We start from the raw sequence: 15,872 nt of genomic DNA, 5'->3' as shown, positions 1-15,872 counted from the left end.
TGAGTGAATTCTTTCTTGTGTAGTTGTATTCCCAGCTCCCCAGTTAGATGAATCCTCAAAATGGTAGGCTTATTGAGTCGGCGAATCTGGTCGCTCTCACCCATATAAATAAAAAAGTTGCCCTCATAGGCAGGAGTTCATAACTTTCTTAGAATTCAGGTTATGTCATTTACGGTCATCCCGGTGAAATGTAAGTCTCTTCTAACAATAGTGTTATAAAGAAAGATTATTCATTTCGTGGCCCAATCTTATACAAACTCATTTTATAGGTTACCTTAGCTCACATGTCTCCACATGAATGATCAGGATTAGATCATTTGTAGCACTTTACAACAATTGTAAGAACTACAAAGTAGATCGTATTCGTAGTGTCACCAACATAAAGTATCTAATCTTATCTATCTACTACATACTGTTCAGGTTATCACTTAAACATGATCCACCTGTATGTCTGTACATACATGTTTAAGTTACATCAGATAACCTTGGATTTTAGTTTATTGGTTTTTGGGTTAATGCAACTAAATGTCAAATAAACTATAATTTATTTTATTAGATAAATAATAAGTTTGTACAATTACAATTACAAACTACAAGACCACGAGATTTAGGTTTCAACCTCAACAATCTCCCACTTGTCCTAGAGCTAGTGAGATGCACAAATACAAAGTAAGATTACAAGGTATAGTACAAAAACAAGAAACTAGGGCATTAATTACACACGCAGTAAAATAATGTTCGAAAATGGAAAAATAGAGACTCAATTTGTCTCTGATACCAATGGGAAAATACAAACAAAATAGATCCTATCCGTAGTATCATCGAGATAAAGTACCTAGTCTTATCATCTACTACAGATAATTCAAGTACACTTAACATGATCCATCTGTATATCTCCACATACATGTTTAAGTTACATCAAATAACCTTGAATCTTAGTTCATTGGTTTTTGGGTTAATGTAACTAAATGTCAAATAAAATACAACTTATTTTATTAGATAAATAATAAATTTTGTACAATTACAATTACAAACTACAAACCCACGAGATTTAGGACATGAACCTCAACAGGAAGAGATCAAAGTTGAGATCTCTGTGAATTAATTTCATGTTGAAGTTAAAACTCCCTTTGTCCAAAATCCCATTTTTTTTTAGAGAATATGATTGGGGTAGTTGTTAATAACTCCTTCCACCATCTTATTTAATAGTAACTCCTAAGGAGTTATCAAATTTTGATTTCAAAATTCAAAAATAAATTACATTTAACCAATTTAATATAATTAAAACCAAACTATATGTTATATCTCATATAACCTATAACCTATAGTTTATTATATCACACATAATATAACCTATAGTTTATATTCTCTCATATAATCTATAATATTAATATGAATCATATTCATATTAATTTTAACCTATAGTTTCTATATGAATCATATTCATATCATCAATATTTGAATCATATTCAAATATTTATTTCTCTCATTAAAACTTTATATTATAACGTATCATATACATTATACTTTATAATGTATCAACATACATTATATTAATTGTATCTCATATAATTAATTCCCTTTAATTAATTTGAATAATTCAAATTAAACTGAAATTAATTTGATTCTAATTAATCCTTATTGAACTAGCAAGAGAACCTTATGGACTTATAGATTGAAACTCCAATAATACGAGATTAATTAATTAAACTCTTTAATTAAATTAATCAACCTTTATTAACTATCGGTCACTCTACTAAAGATCGACAGCTGCACTTTTCATACTATAGATATATTTCTGTGTCCATTGGATATAACCAATCAACAACACGTTGACCCTTCACAAATTATTCATAAGTATATCTGGGTCAAAATTACCGTTTTACTCCTGTAATTACATTTAACTCGTTAAGAAGTAGTCATAGTCCCATATAACTAAACCCCTCTCTGACCAATGAGAGGGTGAGACCTTCAAGACTCGGAATCAACCCTTAAAGGAGTAATTCATCTACTTACCCTAACAAAAGTAAATGAGTGAATTCCATTTTGTGTAGTTGAGTTCCCAGCTCCTCACTCAGGAAAATCTCCAAAATGGTAGGCATATTGAGTTGGCGAATCTGGCCACTCAGGATTAAAGACAAGTTATCTATGATCATCCTAGTCAAATGTAAGTCCTTTCTAGCAATGGTGTTATAAAGAGAGATTCTTCATTTTGTAGTTCAATCTTATACAAACACTATGTATAGGATACCTCCACTTACATGTCTCCACATGAATGATCAAGATCATATCATTTGTAATACTTTACAAAAATTGTAACAATTACAAAGCGGGTTGTGTCCGTAGTGTCACCAGAATAAGGTATCCAACCTTATCCATCTACTACAGACCGTTCAAATTATTACTTAAACATGATCCACATGTTTGTCTCCACATACATGTTTAAGCTTCATGAAATAACCTAGGATCTTAGTTTATTGAATTGAGTTTATGCACATATAAAATAACAATCATTTTACTAATAACAATTTGTTTATACAAGTTTAAAACTATGAGAATACAAAAGATTTAGGACATCAATCTCATAAAGTAGGTGGCTTGGAAATGCGGGTTGATCGTCTTATAGGCTGAGAGTTAGGATTTGGAATAGAAAGGTTCGTATCAATAGATGGAAGGTCAGTTGGAGGGGACATAAAGGGTACATCAAAAGAAATGGTGTTAGAAGTAATAGTAGTAGATGTTGGAAGTTCATCATTAGAAGAATCTATGTTAGGAATAAACTCGATGTCAATTGCCCGAGGAAGAACAATATCATTAAACAATTGTGGTTGCTGATCGACAGAAGTAACCTTGTGAAAAGGAAATATCTCTTCACGAAATATAACATCACGAGATATGAAAGTTTTTGTTGTTCAATGTCAAACAATCTATATCCCTGAACTCCAGGGTATAACCAACAAACAATGCAGGGATTGCACGAGGAGAAAATGTATGCTTACTTTACAGTGATGTGGATGAAAAAAAAAAAAGACAATAAAAAACTCTAATAACAGAGTAATCAGGAGGAGAGTCATTTGAAAGAGCAAAGGGTGTTTGCCATCTGAGAACTTTAGATGGAGTTCGATTGACGAGATAGGTGGCAGCTAAAATACGACCACTCCAAAATGTCAAAGGAACACGAGACTGAAAGTATAAAGCTCTAGCAACATTTAAAATATGTTGGTGATTTCTTTCAACCACCGAGTTTTGTTCAGGTTTGGCTATACATGAGAATTGATTAATAATACCCTTTTGTAAGAAAAAGTCTTCAAAAACTTTAGGAACATTATCAGCCTAAAAGCCTTTATGTATTGTCCATATTGAGTTTAAACCAACTAAAAAAATTGTGGAATTATAGCTAACACATCCGACTTTCTTTTTAACATAGATGTCCAAGATAAGTATAACCAACATGAGAGGTAGTAGTAAAGGGATCCCAAATATCAACATGAAGCAAATCAAATGGATGCATAGACAACTGATTATCAGAAAAGAAAGGTAAACGTCTCTGTTTAGCAAGAGGGCAAATGAAACATGGTTCAGTGACAGAATGACTACAATATCAAAATTCACAACATTTTTCAAAGCAATCAATCGAGTAAATGATAAGTGACCAAGGTTGGAGTGCCATAGATGAGCAGACGCTTTCTAAATAAAGGCTGCACAAATAGATGAATCTTGTGCAATAACACTTTGACTTTGGTCCAAAACATACACATTCTCTTGGTTTTTACCCTTGCCAATTGTTTGCAAAGTGAACTTGTCCTGAATTATACACAATTCATCAGAAAAATTCACCAAAATAGATGTGTCATATGTTAAAGCATTGATGGAAATTAGATTGTTTTGGAATTGTGGCACATATAGATACCGTTGAAGAACAAAAAAACCATTCAAAGAAACAAAACCAACATATTGAACGAATAATCGTGTTGTATCAAGTAAGATAACATAAGTATTAACAGGCACCAGTGAAGTGAAAGAGGCAAAATAAAAACAAATTTGAGTCGAAGCTGTAGAGTCGATTATCCAACAGGTATCAAAGCTAGATGAGGTAGAAAAAATACCTGCTAGATAAGAAGTAGTGGCATTAGATGTGTTTTAACAGCTGCAAGTTTGGACTGCAACATATTAAGAATCTCATGACGTTTCTCCAGAGTAGTCGTTCCAGTTGGAGGGGCAGTAACCACAACGCTGTTAACATTGGAAATAGGAGGTAGAGTAGTATTAATTGTGTTAACGTTATTCACCGGAAAAGCCGAAGTTTTTGCGGATGGTTGACGTTGTCCTCCTTTTGTACAATAACCTGGAGGGTATCCATGGACTTTATAGCAGCGATCCACAGTATGTCCTGAAATTCCACAATGCGAACAGATCGATTAGATCCAGGTCCAAAAGAATCATTTGAAGAAATTTTGGATGTTGCGATTATGTAATTAACAGAGAGACTAATCGTAGGAGAAGATGATAAGAGAGGAACAGATCTCTGTTGTTCTTCTTATGCGATTAGTGAAACAACTTTATTAACTGAGCGAGGAGGATCCATCGACAATATCTAAGATCGAGAATGTCCATAAATCTCATTAAGTCCTATGAGAAAGTTAATGAGATATTCATATTGGACAAATGCATCAAGTTTTTTAGCATATGTGCATCCAGGTCGCTAGGTAATGTACTCATCCCAAGGCTCTTCATCTTGGAGAAATACATCAAGCCAGAATGTTGGTTTTGAGTCAGAGCAGCAAGATCTCGTTTAATCTAAAAAATGCGAGGGCAATTCTTGTGCTGAAAACACTCATTGAGATCAAGCCAAATCAATTGCACTGAATCGGAAGGCAGGTACTAAAATAAATCTCTTTCAAAACTAAATTCAAGATCCAAACAATCACAATGTGATTATTGAGAGTCTAGGCTGGGAGCAACACGTCAGAAGGTTGAGTGTATAGATGAAGGAACCTTTGAAGATTCTTGAGCAGAAGAGTGGAGATCGATCCAAAATTTATTTTCACAAAATCAAAATTACACAATACAAATCTTATGTATAATCATCAATTTACAGCATGCAAACAATAAAGGGAAGGGAGTTACAACTTACTCCCAAAACCATTTTCAAAAATAATTTAATATAAATATATGATAACTACTTTATCATATAATATATATTAAATTATATGTTATATCTAATATAATACATAATCTATAGTTTAATATTTTATCAAATATAATATAATCTATAGTTTTCATTCTCTCAACAATGCATGATATTTAATATAAATCCTATTTATATTAAACTTAATTACATGAATCCAATTTACATAATTAATAATATCTTAATCAAATTCAAATATTTATTTTCTCTCAAATAATGTATCAAATACATTATAGTAATTATATAATATATAATTAATTAGAATTAATTGTATCACATATAATTAATTCTCTCGGTTAATTTGAACAATCCAAATTAATCCAAAATTGATTGTCATTTAATCCCGGTTGAGCTATAGAGGGGACCTCATGGACCTGTAGTTGAAAGCTCCAATGGTACGAGAATAATTAATTAAATTCCTTTAATTAAAATATTCATCTGTTAACTGACGGGCACTCTACTAAAGACCGCCAACTGTACTCTTCGCACTATAGATATATTTTTGTGTCCATTGGATATAACCAATCAACAGTACGATGACCCTTCACAAATTGCACATAAGTGCAGTTTGGCCAAAATTACCGTTTTACTGCTGTAGTAACATCTAACTCCTTAAGTATCACTAATCCCTCTAATGAACAGTAAACCATAGTTCAACTATGACTAAACCCCTATCGGGTCAGGAAAGGGTGTGGCGTCACATTGTTCAAGCCCCATAATCAACCCTTAAGGGAGAAATTTATCTACTTACCACAACGTTGGAAAAGGAGCGAATTCCTTTTTGTGTAGTTATATTCCCAGCTCCCCAATCAGACGAATCTCCAAAATGGTAAGCTTATTGAGTCGGTGATCTGACCACTTTCACCCATACAAATCAAAAGACCACATTCATAGACAGTCACAACTCACTTAGGATTCAGGTCATGTTACCTATGGTCATCCTAATGAAATGTAAGTCTCTATTATGAACAGTGTTATATAATGAGACTAGTCATTTTGTGGTCCGATCTTATACAAAATTCTTTGTATAGAATATTCTCACTCACATGTCTCCACATGAATGATTAGGATCAGATCATTTATAACACTTTACAACAATTGTAACATCTACGAAGCGGGTCGTACTCTTAGTGTCACTAGGATAAGGTATCCAACCTTATCCATCTACTACAGACCATTTAGGTTATCACTTAAACATGATCCATCCGTATGTCTCTACATACATGTTTAAGCTACAAGATAACCTTGGATGTGATGGAATGTACAAGCATACAACAGAAGCAATTAGAATCAATAAACTTTTAATTACACTTAATTTGAGTTCTAAAAGTATGCAAAAAAAGTTTTATCAAATAAGAGGGTTTTAGAACTTATACCTTTGAAGAATCCTCCATATCTGAGCTACTCTCCACGAATTTGGACTTCAAATCAACAGTAGACCACCAATAGTGTCTTCTCTACTATTCTCAGCTTTGGATTTGTGTGGTGGAACTCAAAAATTCAATGAATTGAGAAGGGTAAAGAAGAAGGTTTGAGAGGGATGGAGCATTTTTGCATATTTTTTTTTCTTTTCAACATTCATCATCCTTTCATCTGAGAAATCAAATGCTTTTATGTAACAATTACATGCAAGCACTTGGCATTTAGCTCATTCCACTTCAAATTGCACTCAACATTATGGCTAGGTGTTCAATTAGCAATTAATCCACCACATCACTATTAAAAGTGGATTTTTCCACTAAACCAACTTTGATATTCAATTTTCTTTTCATTTAATTCAAAATTCAATTTCTAAAACTGAATTGTAAACTGAATTAAAAATTGAAAAATAATTTGATTCTAATTAATTAAATAATTTAATATAAAATATTAAATGAATTAAATACCTATTTCATACATGAATCCTATTCATGTAATTTAATATTTAAATCAACATTTAAATATTTTAAATTATCTAATTTCATTTAATTTTGATAAACTAAATGTTTAATTATAGCGAATATAATTATGCAAACTCTAACTTGAAATTGAACCATTCAAATTCAAACTCTAATTGGAAATTTGAACACTTCAAATTGAAATCCTAAATTTAATATGAACATTTCAAATTAAAATTTAATTTGAATACTTCAAATTAAAAACTTAATTTTGATTTTAAACATTTCAAAATTACTCAATTCACTAATCTAAGATGTTCATATTTTACGAACTAATAGAGGGAACTAATTATTTGAGATTAATTGGATAAACTCTTTAGATCGAATTAATCAATATTTGTTAACTACTGAGACACACCACTATAACCTGATAGTTGTGTTGGGATTGTTGTCCTAATTCTCCCGGAGTCTCGTAGTTTGTAAACATTGTACACATTGTTATGAATAAAATAAGAGTTATTTTATTTTGCATTTACTCATATCCAATAAACAAAGCTCCATGGTTATTGTATGTAAACTTAAGCATGTATATGAAATATACAAGTGGATCATGCCTTAAGTGATAACCTAAAAAGGTCTGTAGTATAAGGATTAAGGAGGAATACCTGATCCTGGTGACACTACGGATACAACCCGCTTTGTAGAGGTTTACAAGTATTGTGAACTACTACAAATGGTTGATCCTTACCATTCATGTAGAGACATGCGAGCAGGAGTGTCCTATACAAAGAGTTTATATAAGATCGGACCACAAGATGACTAGTCTCTTTATATAACGTCGTTGATACTTGAGACTCACATCTCACTAAAAGACCATAAGTGACATGACCTTAATCCTAAGTGTTTTGGGAACTTCTGCCTTTGAGGGCGGTCCTTTGATTAGTATGGGTGAGAGTGGCCAGATTGTCAACTCAACAAGCCTACCTTTTCGGGGATTTGTCTGATTGGAGAGTTAGAAATCAATTACGCATAAGATGAAATTCACTCCTTCCCCGAAGTAGGGGTAAGTAGATAGATTTCTCCCTTCAGGGCTGATTCCGGTCTTGAACATAGTGGCCATATGCCTCTCTTTGGAAGAGATGACATAGTCATAGTAGGACTATGACTTATGTTCATTAGAGGGATCAATGGTACTTAAGGAGTTAGATGTAACTACAGGGGCAAAATGGTTAATTGGCCTAATTGTACTTACGAGCGATCTGTGAAGGGTTATCGCGTTGTTGATTGGTTGATATAGACACAAAATATATCTGTAGTGAGGAGAGTGCAGCTGTCAGTCTTTAGTGAAGTGACTGTAGTTAACGGACCATGGATCCCGTGACTAAAGAGTTTAGTCAGTTATTCACGTACCATTGGAGCTTCAAGCTACAGGTCCATAAGATCCCCTTGTTCCTCCAATCTCTGCCTCTAACCAAGATCATACAGAGCCCACAACTATTGAATTCTCATACTGAGAATACCAAAGTAACCATTGTGGTGGTGTCCTCACTCAATTCGATTGAGTTCGAGGTTTTGGAGGTCATTCATTAGGTTCGTGTTTGTTGTTGATCATGTTGTATTCTAGTCGTTACGTTCGAGGGCTGAGTTGTTGTTCTTGGACGATTAGATTGATTGGAGGAGTGAAGAATGGTTTTTCAAAGGCATGTTGTAATTTCTTGTTGTTGCATGACTTGTTAGTTTCCGTTTATTGACTGTAATTGTTAGTGTTCAATTTCGAATGGAATTTGAAACAATCCTTCCGCTACTCATGGAAATCCTCACGTCTGATTTCCTTCAATTGGTATCAGAGCCATGTCGTTATGATATTCCAAATTTCACTTTTGTTTTGAACTTCTTTTACAGCCGTGGTGGGTTTTCTGCATTGCGTTTAAGTGTTAAATACTTTAGTGGATGGATGTTTATGAATGTTTACGGGTTTAATTGCCTCTGTTTAAAGCTTTATTTTCTATTAAAAAGTGTTAATTTATAAGGGCCCCTGCGTTTTTGGGTATAATTAACAAGCAATCGAGTCTGTAATTCAAAGTGTTTGAATTTTGTTGAGTCTTGTGTGATGAAGTTTTGAATCATGGAGATGTGATTCTCAGCGAGGAAGAAGACCAAAGGTTAGTTGTATCGTGTAGCCTAAGCTAAACGATCGTTGAAATTTGGCTAAACGATCGTGTAGAAAAGTTTTGTGCGATCGTGTAGTATTTACTAAACGATGGGGTAAAGTGTTTGCTCTATCGAGTAGTGTTGGTTGCTCGATCGTGTGCACCTGGAGGTAAACGATCGCGTAAAGCATATGATGCTCATCGTTTAATAAAAGGCGCGAGCACTAAACGATCATATAGTTCACATGCTTCATCGCATAGTCACTGACTACACGATTATCTGGTATGCGATACCTCGCGCTTACTCATCGATGGTTTAGACGATTGTGCTTCACCGCATCGTTGTCATTTAGATGATCGTTTACGGCTTGTGTTGTACGTTGCACGCTGCACGATCGCGTACCTCATGCTTCATCTCATAGTCAAGGTACACGATCGTTTAGCTCAGGTAGTGTTGGTAAATGATTGAGTAAAGCATTTACTCTTTTGTGTAAGCGATCACTAGAAGTTTGGTACACGATCAGTAGAGACACATTTCTTCGCCCGGACGGTTCAAGACCCGGTTCACCTGTTTGAATTGGAGACTCTTTATTTTTTTTGTAATAGTTAGCTTTGGTTTTGAGGATTTGAGGCAAATTATCCCGGTTCATCAACTTTTGTTTAATATATATGAGATGTATGTTGGTTTATATGTCATAGTGTATGACATATAGATTTGAAACCCACATTAGGTTGTGCAATTATTCATGCATCATGTATTTTAAGTATGATAATATGGCACAATGAAATTACTAGAGAGCATGTGCATGCATCATGAAATATAAGAGTTCTATTTATGCATGTAGTAAGCATATTCATGCATCATCTTTATATTATAAGCGTTATAGTATAAGGGTGAATAGAAGCATGTTTGCTTAGTTCATTGCTTGGTTGTATAAGTGTTATATAAAAGTAGAAATGAATGAACAATGCATGGAGCATGACACTTAGGCTAATTTATAAGCGTAATGAATGCCTTATATATGTTTGCTTCGCGTTGTGGATGGTTTTAATTGTTTTTGTTATAAGCGTTATAATGAAAATTAGAACTAAAATCGATAAGAAAGAGTTGCATGCGAACTTAGGCGAACTCATGGTTTAAAAGGGTTTTAAAATTGGATTGAGATAGACCTAAGTTCAAGGTTCTAATACGATTAGAAACCTAAGTTTTAATCTTTTTAAATCGGTTTAATAGGATTAAATTGATTGGCATAAAAGATTAAAATTGTATTAAATCTATCTATAAAGGACCTTTTATCTAAAGCGGGTTCTATCTAGCCTGGGGTACTTAAGCTAACGGAAATGGAACACCCCAACCTGGGAACCTAGCTGAAAAGGTGAATTAGATAGATTTTCTGCAAGCATGTGACAGTTGATCAAAAACTCCATTAAAGAGTTTAATAGATGATGATCAAAAGTTGTTCAACTATCCAAGGTAAATGTTACTCTTGGACAAACCTAAAAAGTCACTTAGTTAAAATTCTTAGCCGTGTTTTTTTCTAAGTAAACTATACCCTGGGTTATAAAATACTTAGTAGAAGGAAAAGATATATATGATATTTCAATGATTCCACTCACGTTTCTCCCTAAATGTTCACGCTGTGAGATTCATGCTTAGCCTCGTGGTGCCCTGGGAGCATCCCCCTTCGGATAGTGTTTGCATGAGTCAATATCAAGGTGGACTGAGAGAGTATTTATAGTAAGTGGGTGAAGGGTGTGTGTCAACACGTCCTGCAGTCTCCTACATTGGTTCGCCCCGTGAGATCATTCTTGCACTCCCTCATGACGCCCTGGGAGCGTCCCCCCTTCAGATGGGTTTTGTGTAGTTAATCAATATCAAGGTGAACTCCAGAATGGATAGGGTCACATTAGATTTTCTCCAGTCGGATTTTTTCCCTTCAGATTGGCTACTTGGGGCGGGACTCTAGGGCCTAAAATGTAGGGTCACACTTACGGGAAATTCTTAAGTAAGTTAATGATTTCTTGACCAAATCAATGATGGCAAGTCGTTATAGGAACAAGAGTTGTTCTGGTATTAAGGGTTAGTTGAGAATGTCTCAATTTAGAGGAGGGATGAATTGACCACCCTTCAGCAGCTTTTTTCCTAAAGCGTCATCGCGAAACTAGATGTCACACGGGTTCATTTCAGTTTTGTTAAACCGTATTGGATGTTGTATGTTTTTCAACGAGTATTTGCCTAAATCCTAACATAGATCAATGTGTTTCTTTTTCAGCAATATGTTTGATTTTTCGTTAAATGCCTGTAGTTTGACCGATTTCATACAGTGGAAAGAGTCCGTTAAAACGTATTTTGTGGTAAACGACCTTGAGTTTGTCATGGTTGAGGAGTGTCCTCAAGTCCGGACCCTTAATGCACCATAAAGTGTTCGTAATGCATATGAGGTGTGAATGATGGCTAACTTGTTGGCCCGAATTCACATATTGGCTAGCATACCTGATGCTTTGGCCAAAAGGGTTGAGAACGTGGTCATTGCACATGAGATCATGGACTCGTTGCAAGAATTGTTTGAACATCAGTTCTCATTTTTCGAGCACAAAGGAATGGATGACAATACCAGTAGTGTCAATTCCCAAGTTAATCTCCAAGAAGAGAAAGCAAATGTTGCTGGCTCTGTTAAAGTTCATCGGCGAGAAATGTTCTCTGACATGGAACTTGGAGCTTATTTAGGTTCTGACAATGATCCCACTACTCTCTACAAGAGGAGAAAATCTAAAGACATTAAATATGATTTATTAGTCTTGGAGACGTGTTTGGTAGAGAATGATGATTATGCCTGGATCCTTAATTCAGGTGCTACTAACCACGTTAGTTCCTCTTACCAAGGATTTAGTTCCTGGCAAACGTTGCCACAGGTCAAGTTTACTCTTCAAGTCGGTATTGGTGAGGTTGTTTTAGTTGTTGCTGTAGACAAGCTTAAGTTATTTTTGGACAAGAAACGTTATCTGTTACTGGATAATGTTTTTATAGTTTCTCATATCAAGAGGAACTCAATCTCAGTTTCTTGTCTCATTGAACAAGGCTATACTGTCTCCTTTTCTGAGAATAAAGTGTTTATTTTCAAGAATGGTATGAAGATCGGTTTTGGTTCAATGGAAAATAACTTGTATGTACTAAGGTCGTTAGTCATAAAAACCTTGCTTAATACTGAAATGTTCAGTATGGCGACAACAGCTAAAAAACCAAAGGTTTCTCCTAAGAAAGATGCCATCTTTGGCATCTAAGGTTAGTTCACATCAACCTTAATAGGATTGAGCAGTTGGTGAAATGTGGACTTCTAAAGAGTTTAGAAGAAAACTCCTTGTCGGTGTGTGAATCGTGACTTGAAGGCAAAATGACCAAACGACCTTTTACTAGAAAAGGTTATAGAGCCGAGGAAACCTCGAAGCTTATACATTTAGACCTCTGTGGTCCGATGAGTGTTAGAGCTCGAGATTGGTATGAATACTTCATCTCTTTCATAGATGATTTTTCAAGGTACGGGTATCTCTACCTAATGCAACGTATGTCTAAAGCTCTTGACAAGTTCAAAGAGTATAAGCCTAAAGTTGAAAACTTGTTAGGTAAGAAGATAAAAACACTACGATCTGATCGTGGTGGAGAGTATTTGGACCTCGATTTCCAGAACTATATGATAGAACATTGAATCACGTCCCAACTCTCAGCCCCAGGTATACCTCAACAGAATGGTGTATTAGAAAAGAAAAATAAAACCTTGTTGGACATGGTTCAGTCTATGATGAGCTATGCTCATCTTCTAGACTCGTTTTGGGGTTTTACAGTTGAGAATGCATGTTATATTCTGAACAACATTCCCTCGAAAAGTGTTCCTGAAATACCTTTTTGTTGGGATTGGTGTCCTAATTCTCCCGAAGTCTCGTTGTTTTGTAAAGATACACATTGTTCAATAAATAAAATAAGTGTTATTTAATTCTGGCATTTACTCATATCCAATAAACAAAGCTTCTTGGTTATCTTATGTGAACTTAAACATGTATATGTGATATATAAGTGGATCATGCCTTAAGTGATAACCTAAATAGGTCTGTAGTATCAAGATTAAGGTGGGATACCTGATCTTGGTGACACAACGGATACAGCCCCCTTTGTAGAGGTTTACAAGTGTTGTAAACTACTACAGATGATAGATCCTGACCATTCATGTGGAGACATGGAGTGGGGGTGTCCTATACAAAGTGTTTGTATAAGACCTGGACCACGAGATGACTAGACTTTGTATATAGCACCGTTGATACTAGAGACTTGCATCTCATCTAAACGACCATAGGTGACACGACCTCAATCCTGATTGTTTTGTGAACTCCTGCCTTTGAGGGCAGTCCTTTGATTAGTATGGGTGAGAATGACCAGATTGCCAACTTAACATGCCTACCTTTTTGGGGACTTGTCTGATCTGAGAACTGAGAACTCAAATGTGAAACCCGGATTTCTATTTTTCTTACTTAAGCAGGTGATTAAGGGAATTAACTAAGTGGAAGTTAAATCCTAAGTTGAAGTGAAGGAAATTTCTAAGTGTTGAATAGATTTTCCTTGAGTAGTGTTGAGTTAAGCTTTAATTGATGAAATATTGGCTAAGTGTAAGGTCAAAAAGGACCCATGCGTGAAGTATTAGGAGACATTAATGCATAAGTTGAAAAGGCAACCATGCGTTTGTAAGGTTGGATGCATGATTGGCCAAAATATTGGTAAGAGGCATTGCCAAGAGTTGTTATGCATTGGAAGCTAAGGAGAAAATTGGCTATGTGTTGGACTAGGCATTGCTATGTATTGGATGTGTTGGATGATGGATGCGTTGGATGCATTGGATGATGGATGCGTTGGATGCGATGGATGCGTTGGAAGGGTGGTATGCGTCCATACGGCTGAAGGAAGAAAGTTGAAAGTGATGCGTTGGAAGGCTGGGATGGCACGAGGGTCGGCAGTGCAAAGGGCATGTGGACGCAAGGGTGTGCGAGGATGCGGGGCCAGGCATGCATTGGAGGGTGCCATGCAGCCATCCCATGCGTCGGTGCCAAGCGCCCATGCGTCGATTCCAAGGGCCTATGCATCGATGCCAATCGCCTATGCGTCAATGCCAAGCGAGCCATGCGATGATGCCGAGCGACCTATGCATCGATGTCGAGCGAGCCATGCGGTGATGCCAAGCAAGCTATGCATCGAGGACGAGTGACCATCCTATGCGTTGATGGTGGTTGGCTCTTGCAATGGTTAAGGCTTGCGGTGACTAAGTGAGTTGGGTTGCTTTGTAGAAGATGCGATGGTGCCTTGTTGAAAACCAAGGGGAACCAAAGGTTGCTATGCGTTGATTGCATACTACGTATTGATGACCCACTATGCGTTGATGATTACACTATGCGTTGATTATAGACTATGCGTTGATGGCTAACTATGCACTGATGGCATACTATACGTTGAACATCCAAGGGTTTGTGGACGCATATAAAGGATGAGCTCATATGGAGGACATCATCCGAACATGTGGCTAGTTAGGAGGAAATCTTAAGCCTTAAGCAAATTAGGTGGATGCATAAGAAGACATGTAAAAGTTGAGGGCTATGCGTTGGCTATGTAGGAGAAGAACACCTAAAGTTACGTTGATCAAAAGTTGCGTTGATAGTGTGAGGAAGAAACACTTGGACATGCAGCCAAGTAGGAGGTGTCGACCTTGGAGAGTTTTTGGATGCCTATAAATATGGCCAAGTACTTCTTTTTCAGATCACAATTCAAAAGACATTTAAGAAGAGTGGGAAGCTGAGTAAACATTGCGTTGATAGCAAAATCCATGTGTTGATCATAAAGCTTCAAGGGGGACACAGTAGACAATGAAGTCTGGAAAAAAGCATCAACTTGGGATGAAGAGTTCTCCCAGTATACTCGTGCGTTTGGAGTGATTCTAAAGCCACCTGAAATCTCTACAAGTCTAGTTTTTAGGGTAGGGCTTTCAGAGAAGAAGCTCCAAGGGATCGGGCTAGAAATGGAGAAAAAAACAGAGGGGTCAGGCTGTCAGGTAAGCTTGAGCCAGTCTTGAAGATTTAAAGATTCCGGCCAAACCATGAGAAGTTATGAGCTCATATATTAGGGTAAGATTCTTGAGATATTTTAGAACATGTTTTCAGAATTAAGTATCTTAAAATAGAAAATAGTTCTGAACTATGAGTATCTGAGCTTTAAGTTGAATCTGGATCTTAGGGTTCAAAAAGGGAGCCCGAGGTGACCAAGGAACTTCTAAAGAGAAAGGTTCCTAAACGATTCAAGGTGAGTGGTTATTGTGTTGTTGTATTGTTGATGTAATTTTATTATAGGTAAATATATATAGGGGATAATGTTAAATTGGCATGATCAGGGGTATATTTTCTTGTTACTATGCTTGTTAAAGATATTGTTTGTTGTTTGTTTTGGAAACTGAATTGTACCCGGGTTATATTATTAGCATGCTTGAAGGTACTTGGCGGGAAATATAGTCGGCTTCGGTCGGCGTAGGGAATGAATAGTCGGGCGGAACGCCGCCACAGAATATAGTCAATGTTACCTAGAGCATAGCTAGCAGGAACAATAGTTGATTGTGCACATTGCTGGAT

At 35.9% G+C, this 15,872-nt stretch overlaps 1 long non-coding RNA gene across 1 annotated transcript; it reads right to left on the bottom strand.

Annotated features, from left to right (window-relative positions):
- Positions 1 to 3,482: 3,482 nt before the first annotated feature.
- Positions 3,483 to 5,073, bottom strand: LOC120067995. The gene is made up of 2 exons (XR_005479065.1): positions 4,107 to 5,073; positions 3,483 to 3,804 (listed from the first exon to the last, which is right to left on the bottom strand). It is a non-coding gene; the product is annotated as an uncharacterized LOC120067995 (long non-coding RNA).
- Positions 5,074 to 15,872: the final 10,799 nt, after the last annotated feature.

The sequence above is a fragment of the Benincasa hispida genome, chromosome 12 (assembly GCF_009727055.1).
Source record: "Benincasa hispida cultivar B227 chromosome 12, ASM972705v1, whole genome shotgun sequence".
Lineage (NCBI taxonomy): Eukaryota > Viridiplantae > Streptophyta > Magnoliopsida > Cucurbitales > Cucurbitaceae > Benincasa > Benincasa hispida.
The sequence above is the reverse complement of the archived record's forward strand: the minus strand, read 5'-3'. Positions and strand labels throughout refer to the sequence as shown.